The following is a 10392-nucleotide window of genomic DNA, read 5'->3' as shown; positions in this document are numbered from 1 at the left end:
ATGAGAGTTGGGGGTGAGAGCGGAAGGGTAGAAGATGAGGGAGAATCTTAAGCAGACTCCACGTCCAGTAAAGAGCCCAATGCAGGGCTTGATCTCACGATACTGAGATCATGACCTGAGCTGAAATCAAGAGTCAAATGCTTAACTGACTGAGCCACCCAGGCGCCCCCACTGAGTATCCTTATGATCATCACATTAAATATTCTATCAGAAAAAAAAATACTCTTTCAGGCATGTTACTTATATCTGTTTCACTTAGACCTTTGGCTGTGGCCTTGTCCTGTTCTTTCATTTGGGATAAATTTCTCATCTCATTTTGTCTAAGTATCTGTCCCTGTTTCTGTGTATTAGGATAGTCAACGACATCTCCTGTTCTTGAGGGTAATGGCCTTATGAAGAGGTGGTCCTGTAGCATCCTGCCATATAGTGTCCCCTCCTCCCCAGGGCCTGGCCCTTCTGGGAGCGTCTCCAATGTGTGCTGTGTGTGCCCTGCTGTTCTGTACTGGCCACTCTATCCTTCAGGCCAGTCATCTGCAGAGGCTGTCTTTGCCTGTTGTGAGCAGTGTTTGGTCTGTGGTCTGAACGTGGCATGTTTCAACTAGCTGTGCTCTGGTCTGTTTGTGAAATGAGCCCTGTGCCCACTGCTGCCAGAACTGAGGCTCTGCAAAATATCAGGAGATGTGGTGTGAAGAGGGGTTTGGGCCAGTCTTTTGGAGTCGACTGCACTGGGACTGAGGCAAACATGACTGGGAAGGGTGGTTCCACTGGAGAGTTGGGGGGGTGGGGAGGGCTTGGTGCCAGCAAGTTAAGGTAGCAAATATTGGCACTACACTGGGTCCTGCAGGTGGCCCTGGCTTGTGCTGAGGGGCAGGGGAGGCATTGGGCACCCGCCAGTTTCTTTGTTCCCAGAGGGCTCTCCCTGTGGACACCATCTCTCTAGGACACTGTCTGAGATGAGCGAATAACCTCCCCACTGCGTGCCTCAGGTGCTCTCAGGTGGCTACTCCCATGCTCTGCATCTGCAGGTGACTTGCCTGCCTTCTCTCCAGGAACAGTACAGTGTCCTCTGGGGTCTCCCAGCCAAGCCCACTGACCTTTCAAACTCCAGTCTTCAAGCCCTGCTGGTTGCAAGAACTCATGCAGTTTGGCCCCTCTCACTTTCTAAGCCAATGGCTATGGGGATTGGTCTTCCCTGTGTGCTCCACTGTGTGTTAATGTGTTCTCACCCTCCTCTGTGACCATGGCTTCCCCCCATCACAGTGTCTCTCTCCCAATACGTCTCTGCACTTCCTGCCTTTTTCAGATTGGCCTCTTCTCTACCTTTAGTTGTAGAGTTTCTTCTGCCAGGCTTCCAGTCCATTTCTAGGGTGTTTAGGATGATTTGATCTTTTTTCTAGTTGCATTCTTATGATGAGGTGAGCCTAGGGTCTTCCTATTCTGCCACCATCTTCCCCACTGGGCAGTATATACATTTTAACAATATTCCTTCTTTCAATTCATGAGCATAGATTGTCTTTCTATTTGTTTATATCATCTTCAATTTCCTTCATCAGTGTTTTATAGTTTTCAGAGTACAGGTGTTAAGGAGTTAAGTTTATTTATGGGTATTTTATTATTTTTGGTGCAAGTGTAAATGGGATTGTCTTCTTTTTTTCCTTTTTTTGAAATTTTGATTTATTTATCAAAATAAATTTTGATTTATTTATTTATTTGTCAGAGAGAGAGAAAGAACACAAGCAGGGGGAATGGCAGGCAGAGGGAGAAGCAGGCTTCCCGCTGAGCAGGGAGCCCCATGTGGGACTCAATCCCAGGATTCTAGGATCATGACCTGAGCTAAAGACAGATGCCCAACTGACTGAGCCCCCAAGTGCCCTGGGATTGCCTTCTTGCCTTTCTTTTTCTGTTGCTTCATTATTAATGTATAGAAATACAATGGATTTCTCTACATGGATTTTGTATCCTGCACCCTTACTGAATTCATTTATCAGTTCTAGTAGCTTTTTGTGGAATCTTTGTGTTTTCTATATAGTATCGTGTCATCTGCATGTGAGAGTTTTACTTGTTCCTTACTCATTTGGATGACTTTTAAGTCCTTTTTCTTATCTGATTGCTGAGGCTAGGACTTCCAGTACAATGTTAAATAACAGTGACGAGAGTGGACATCCCTGTTTTGTTCCTGACCTTAGGGGAAAAGCTCTCAGTTTTTCACCATTTTTTTTTGAAAGTCAATGTGCATATATATACTGCTTTTATCATGATTATTATGATTGTTAGCTGAATGAGAACAAATAATAGCTTAAAAAGTCTTCAAATGATAGAAAAACACATTTGGTTAAGTTATGACACAATTGTTTGAGTTCATAGACAACAGAAATAGAATTTTTTTGCATCAGTTGCAAATGCAAAGTTAATGATAAAATTGGGGAACTGAAAGGTTGGAAAGGGCCTTAAACATATTCACTATCTTTTAAATTTTAGACAAAGGAGCTGAGAATAGAAAAAAAAAAACAACATATACACCATAACAGTCTTTTATGACTTCCAATTTTAACTCTTATCTAAAAGCATTAGGGGCATTGAGACCCTTATTGTAGGTTGTATATCATCTCTTCTTTGGCTATGAGGTGTGTAGTTTTGTTAACTAGAGACATCAGTGAGTTCAGTTTCTGAGACCAGTCATTTAATAAATTACTTGGATCCTTGGGTCTCTGGAAGTTGATAATTCGCCAACCTGTCTACTTTAGCAAAGATGGTCTTGTTAACTACTAGATTTGAAAGAAACACTTCTGACTCATCAACAGACAGAGAAGCTAAGCCATCCTCTTCATTGTTATCCTGGTGTAATACTTGGCCGTTATTATGTTCCACAACTCTGTTCTTTCAGTCTGTCCACCTCCTTTTGCCTTCTTCTATAGAACCAAAAACATCAGTCGCTGGACTCTCAAGAGACCATTTCCTTAACTCCATTCCACAGTCTTCAACAAGGGTGGACCAAAGCATGAGCTCCATTGTAGTAAAGAGCTGTAAAAGATCCTTATATTTAGGAATTTCTTCTAACTCCTTGTCACCACTTATTCGGTGAACCAAATCTGACTGTTCGTTGTCAAAAGAAGCCAAGATCACATAGAGGACAACACTTTTCAGAGCTTGTTGCCACTTTTCACTTACTGCCTATATAGAGAGAGGATCATATATTGCTCTGTAGTGCTTACAAATAGACAAATAGGATCCCTCATGTTGATCCAGCTGAATCATTAAGTTATAATATTTCAACTTTTTTTTTTAATATTTCAACTTTAATTTATCTGTATTTTCTTCCTGGAAAAATTTGGTGTTAATTTTCTTGCTGATGATTTGTGTATGAATGTAATCCTTCACAGCTATGCAGAGCCTCATTTACTCCAAAATACACTCCACTCACTCATTCTTTTCCATTAACCTATAGGTTTCCACCTGTAACTCTTGTAAAATGGAGGCTGCCTCTTTGACGTCACCATTTTACTCTTTTATAGTTGCTAATGTTTTAGTCAGGCGAGCACATTCACTTTCAACATAAATCTTTCCTTCTGTAACCATTCATAGAGTATCAATTAACCGAAGTTTGATTGGAAGGTCTGTGATTTCCTCAACGTAGGTACAAGCACTGTTGAGCCATTTTTGCAACAGCTTGTTTTAACTGACTCCGTCTTTTTGACAAAAGCATAGTATTTTCATTAAGTAAATCCCATTCTTTAGCCTCATTGCACATTTTCACTACTGCAACTAAGATGCGGGATGTAGACACCATATCAGAAGCAGTGTGGGTCTGTTTCTCCAAAGAGAGAAGGGTTTCAATGACTTCTTGAAGTCTTCCTTCCTTGGCCAGCTTTTGCACTCGGGCAGTCTCTGATCCACTGTGGCACTGTAGTCCACCTCCATCTTGACGATGTGTCCATCAGCCCGCTCCGAGCTGCCATCTGCCATGGTCCCTGCCTGAACATCCAGTTTTTCACTATTGAATGTGATGTTAGTGTGGGGTTTTCATATATATAAGGCCTTTATTATGTTGAAGTATGTTCCCTCTAAAACTACATTGTTGAGGAATTTTTTATTTTTTAAGAGAATAAATTGAGGTATTGTTTAATAAGCTTTTAAAACTCATATCTGTTGGTATTTGGGGAGTAAATCACCTATTGGTAGAGTCAATGTCTAGACTGGTTATAAGGTATAGACAGTTATTGACAGAAAGCTGTGGGAGTTTCTGGGTGTTTTTAGTAATAGGACAATTTTATTCTGAGGGTCTGTCAGCAAGTAAAGTGTGTGTTTAGTGTTAGATGGTCAAAGGGTATAGGCAATTAATCAGACAGCGATGGTACCCATAGATAGTCGTTGTACCTAAAGATTTTGCCAGAGTAGCATTCTGATGGCTTTAACTCCAGTGATTAAACTTTTCATGTCTATTTCACTTTTTATGCCTCTTTCTACATACATTTTATATTTTGAGGGGGTAAACTTGTGTTCAACAGGGCTATCCCATTCCTAGGAGACCTGGGTTTGTGTATATATACTTTATGGGAGGATTTTTTTTTCACTTCTGCAGCTGCCCCACAGTGTTACTAACCCAGAAATTCTTACTGTGAATTTCTAGATTTAATAAGCATAATCAGTAATAGAATTTGAATTTGAACTCCAGAGCAGCATGAAGACAAGCTCATGGTCATGAACTCTCAAGGAGACATTTGCCCCATCCAGAGCAACACAGACAGTTGTTCTTTTGTCCTCTGTTCTCCTATTGTCAGAGAGAGAATCTTTGCGAGTCCTCACTTTATAAAACTACACCCTTTCAAGAGTCTGAGCTTGCTGGGAGGTAGGAGAGGGCCTCCAATCTATAACACCTACTTTGTGTGGGCTGATGTCTCGTCTTCTGTCTTCTTGCTCATTAAAACTTGAGTATCTTGTTCGTTTGAGATCAGCTAATACTCTCAGGGCAGGGGTGACAACAGTGCCAGTGTGGCTTTTAGCTTCAGCATCAGATTTTTCTTCCTTTTTTTTTTTTTTTAAGACTTATTTATTTATTTTGAGAGAGAGCTAGCAGGGGGAGGAGCAGAGGGAGAGGGAAAAAGAGAATCCTCAAGCAGACTCCCCACTGAACGTGGAGCCCAACACAAGGCTTGATCCAGGACCCTGAGATCATGACCTGAGCCAAAATCAAGAGTTGGATGCTTAACTGATTGAGCCACCCAGGTGCCCTGGTTTTCTGTTTTCTTTTTAAAGATTTATTTATTTATTTGAGGGAGAGAGAGAGAGTGGTGGGGAAAGGCAGAGGGAGAAAATCTTCAAGCAGACTCCCTGCTGAGAGCGGAGCCTAATGCGGGGCTCCATCTCATGATCCATAAGATCCTGACCTGAGCCAAAACCAAGAGTCAGGGGATTCCTGGGTGGTGCAGCGGTTTGGTGCCTGCCTTTGGCCCAGGGCGCGATCCTGGAGACCCGGGATCGAGTCCCGCGTCGGGCTCCCGGTGCATGGAGCCTGCTTCTCCCTCTGCGTGTGTCTCTGCCTCTCTCTCTCTCTCTGTGTGTGTGACTATCATAAATTAAATAATAAAAAAAAAAAACAAGAGTCAGACACTTAACCAACTGAACCACCCAGGTGCCCCTTTTCTTTTTTAACCTAGAAACTTTCTTTAGTTTTTCACAAGTGCAGTTAAACATTTAACAAACAAACAAAAAAACGCCCATTGGTTATATTGTATCAGCATTTCTCATTATCTGGAATTTTTTCCAGGATGCTAAGTTGCTGATAATAGAAGCCTGGCCATTTACTTTTCAATATAGAAATGTATAGTTAGCAAGGATTTAGAAGGATGGTGTCAAGAATCTATATGTGTGGTAGATACATTAACGGGGGCAACTTCCTTCTCACCGTGACTTTCTCACTGTGGCCTCTTCTCTGTTGATCCAGCAAGACACCTGATCTAAGCCAGTACAACCCATCTCTAGCTCAAGAATTTGGAACTTGAAGATAGTGACACAGAAATTAAATCACATTTATGGCACCACTCTGAAGAGAAGCTCTACTATTGGAATTCCCTGGAGTTGACCTACTTCCTACACTTCCCAGTTTGATTCCTTTGATTCTGAGATCTACCCCAAGAACCTTATATTTAAAAGCTTTTCCTTGCTTAAGAATCTGTTTCTGTTGGGGGCACCTGGGTAGCTTATTTGGTTAAGCATCCAACTCTTGATTTTGGCTCAGGTCATGATCTCAGGGTCCTGGGATCAAGCCCTGCATTAGGCTCTGCACAGTGGGAGTGGATCCTGCTTAAGATTCTCTCTCTCTCTCTCTCTCTCCCTTTGCCCCTTTCCCCCACTTACTTGTGTGCTCTCCCTCTCTCTCTCAAAAAAAAAAAATCTTTTTCTGTTGGTTGCATCATAGAACACCAATACTAAATTATGTATGAAATGCACTTAAAACCAGGTCAGGGAAATTAAAACATGATAGATGGTATAGTAATTAAACCAGTGTGGTACTAGCAGATTAACATACCTATCTATGGATATGCCCAGAAATAGTTACAAATGTACAAAATGTAAAGTATAAGATAAAGATGGCATTACATACCAGTGTGAAATTGTTATTAGGTAAATGTGGGAACAACTGGGTAACTTAGCTCAGGTTGCTATCAACAAATGCTACAGACTGGGTGTCATAAACAGTAAACATTTATTTCTTGGGGACGCTCAGTCAGCTAAGCTTCTGCCTTTGGCTCAGGTCATGATGGAGCCCCACATTGGGCTTCACGCTCAGTGGGGAGTCTGCTTCTCTCTCTGACCCTCCTCTCTGCTTGTGCCCTCTCTCTCTGTCTCAGATAAATAAATAAAATCTTTTAAAAAATTATTTCTCATAGTTCTGGAGACTGGGAAGTCTGAAATCAGGGTGCCAGCATGGTCAAGCACTTGGCAAAGACCTTCTTCCTGGTTATGCGCTCACATGATCTTTCTTTGGTATGTATACACAGAGAAAGATATCTCCTGTCTCTTCCTTTCTTTTATAAGAACACTGATCGCATCATGGGGGCTGTACTTTCAAGACTTTATTTAAGCCAAATTGCCTCCCCAAAGCCTCACCCCCAATACCATCATATTGAGGATTTGTTGGGACTTTAACATATAAACTTTGGGAAGGACACAAACTTTCATTCCATAGTGTCAACCATCTGAGAAAGAATGAAACTGAAATCATACCTCATACCTTATACCTTATTCCATACCAATCAAAGATTTATATACAAAAATATTAAACCACAAAAGTACCCCCATAAAGAGAATTATTTTTTAATTTTAGGGTAGGAAAGGCCATCTTAATTACAATTTAAAAATTTTACAGCTTCTCTTTAGAAGATTGTTACATTTTACTACAAAGCCAAAACTTGAATTTGGGAATTAAAAAAAAAAAATCCTAAACAATGAAAAAGACATGATACGTTGAAAAAACTTTTTCATGTCAATAAGAAAAAGAATTACAACCCAATAATAAAATAGTTGGAGTATATAAATGGACTATTCAGAGAAAAAGAAATGCCAATGACTATGAAAGATTCCTAACTTCTCTCAAAATTTGAGAGATGCAAATTAGAATACATGTCATTGTGGGAATGCAGCTTTCCACATCCTCTTTGCGGGGGAGGAGTGCGTTTGGCATATGTGCATTGATCCAGCTATTTCGTGTTTAGAAGCTTACCTTACAGATGATACTGTCACAAGGGCATCCACTCAACATTGTTTGTAGCACAAAAGATTGGACCTAAGTGCCCAACATTGGTAACTGAGTCAGCGATGATACATTCTTATAGTGGGATAATGGTGAACAGTAGAGACTCTCTTAAGATATATTGTTAACAGAAAAAAGCAAGATGTAGAATTGTGTATAATATTCTACCATTTGTGTAAAACAGAAAAATGTATGTACGTATTTGCTTGTATGCAAGAAAGTGTCTGGAAGAATTCACAAGAACATGAAAATGTTGGCCGCCTCAAGGGAGGGAAAATGAGAGGCTGAAGGACTGGGTAGGAAGCTGACTTTCACTTTTTATGCCCTTTTTACCTTTTTCTTTTCTTTTCTTTTCTTTTTAAGATTTTATATATTTATTCATGAGAGACACACAAAGAGGGGGGGGGCAGGCTCCATGCTGGGAGCTCGATGTGGAACTCGATCCCAGGACTCCAGGATCACGCCCTGGGCTGAAGGCAGATGCTAAGCTGCTGAGCCACCCAGGGATCCCCGCCCCTTTTTACCTTTCAATTGTGAGCCAGGAGAATCTATTACCTTAAAATTTTTTTTTGAATTTTAAAAAGATGTGAACAGATATTTTTCCTAAAAAATTCGATTTTTGCAGAAAAAAAAAATGTCTCTATGAGTGACTAGATACCCAAAGTCTCTGATAAAAATGTTAACCTAAAGGAATGCCTGGGTGGCCCAGTGGTTTGGCGTCTGCCTTCGGCTCAGGTCCTCAGGTCGTGATCCCGGGGTCCTGAGGTGGACCTTCCTTCCTTCCTTCCTTCCCCATAGGAAGCCTGCTTCTCCCTCTGCCTGTGTGTCTGCCTCTCTGTGTCTCTCATGAATAAATAAATAAAATCTTTAAAAAATGTTAACCTAAGGAGTCTTGGTAATAATTGATAGACTCCACCTGTTGATCTAGTCACGTTTGGGATGACATATTTTTGGTTCTCAAATTCTAGTAAATAGTTTCCAAATAGGACCTAAGATTTTAGCAGTAAGATTTTGGGACAGGTAGTCATGTGGTTTGTGCCTTTAATGATCATGAGACTTACTTCTTTGTTCTTACGGAGGAGTTCAGGAGTAGAAATTCAGTCCATAGCATCCATTTAAACAGCTGCATTCCACTTCCTTAAACTGCTCAGAACCGAAGAAAACACCAGCAAGTAACTCCAAGCCTTAATTTTAAGCTTCTTTAAGAGGAATGTATTTGTGATCACATAAAACATGCTAACCAGTAGTTTGCATCTAGTTGCTTCATTAATAATCTGTGAGATTACTGCCTCCCCCCAGCTTTTCTGTGTCCCCTGTTCCTCCTGCCCTGATAGTGGGGCCTCCGTCACATTCTTGACTTGGAATTTCCTTGCTGTTGCCAGTTTTATAAAAAGCTCGGTGCATTTGGCAGGACCCAGAACCCCCAGGGTGGGGAGGAGGAAGCATGCGAGTGTAATCATTTTAAGGTAATCGTTAATTTATTAAAGCCAACGTTGTCTATCAGAGTGTTTACAACCCTCCCTTTTGTGAGTTGTTCTGAATAGACATACCAGATTACCTCCCAGGGACCATTATACACACATGTAGGACGCAGAACAAAGAGCTCCTTCCAGAAGGGCCCAGAGTACAGACTTTCAAGAGATTCCCGGGGCTCGTGGCAGGATGCCAGCCACACTCATGCTCCAGGCTCCAGAAATGTTTGTGACCTCTTGAAAGAACACATTCTCTTATTGATGAGGAATCTTGAATGAAATTCAAGAGGTGCAGGTGTTCAGCAGTTCTGGAGACGAGATGCGAACAGCGAACCTCTGCTTCCCCTGTGGTTGCGTAGACTTCTATGTCGGTGGAAGACGGCGTGCTCACTTCCTCAGAGGCACGTCTCCTGCACACAGATCAATCACCCACCATCTGTGGGTTTTTGCCATGTCTCCATCCCTTTCCTGGTTTTGATGCCCAAGTAAAAAGAAAAATAAACATCCCCTTTTTCTTTGAATATTTGATTTTCTTGATAAGGAGCTCATCAGACAGACTGAAAAAGCAACTCAGAAGTCGATCATTCTCAAATTTCGATTTCCTGCTGGAAAACAGGAAAACTGAGCAGCTTAGGCCTGGCAGGCAAGGCTGGGGGAAGGGGTCCTCCTCTGGGTGCTGCGATCTCAGGCTACATGAGGAGTGTGACAGCAGTGAGTGGCATGTGGTCACCACACGCTGGCTGTGTCCTGGGCGCGGAGCCTGCCAGTGATGACCACACTTCAAGGAAGGGTGTCCCGTCACCAGTGCGGGATTGTACCCTTTCCGATCGTTCCCGTTTCAGTCAGCTTGATGTGTCATGTGTGTGGTCTGATTGCACTTACATCGCCCCCCTGGCCATGGCCCTGAGGAGCGCAGTGTCGCACGTTACCCGGATCCTTGCACACGGTCCAGGAGCGCAGGCATGCGACAGTGAGCTGATCTCCATGGGCCGCGCACAGATGGGGTGGCCCAAGCTCTCCTGTCCTGCGTATGGGAACCAGGAGCTGCTCAGAGTGGTGGCCGCCAGTGGGGACCCAGCTACAAGAATCTCGTGAGGATCAGCGCAGCCTGATGGGTCCTGTGCAAGCCGAGATTGTGGCGGCACAGAAAACGCGAGAAGGTGTGAAAAG

General features: G+C 42.3%; 1 pseudogene; it reads right to left on the bottom strand.

Annotated features, from left to right (window-relative positions):
- Window positions 1-2489: 2489 nt before the first annotated feature.
- On the bottom strand, window positions 2490-3963 carry LOC140634630 (26S proteasome non-ATPase regulatory subunit 12 pseudogene; annotated as a pseudogene).
- Between the last annotated feature and the right edge of the window lie 6429 nt (window positions 3964-10392).

This window comes from Canis lupus, chromosome 6 (assembly GCF_048164855.1).
Source record: "Canis lupus baileyi chromosome 6, mCanLup2.hap1, whole genome shotgun sequence".
NCBI classification, from domain to species: Eukaryota; Metazoa; Chordata; class Mammalia; order Carnivora; family Canidae; genus Canis; species Canis lupus.
This window is presented reverse-complemented; position numbering and strand designations above follow the sequence as displayed.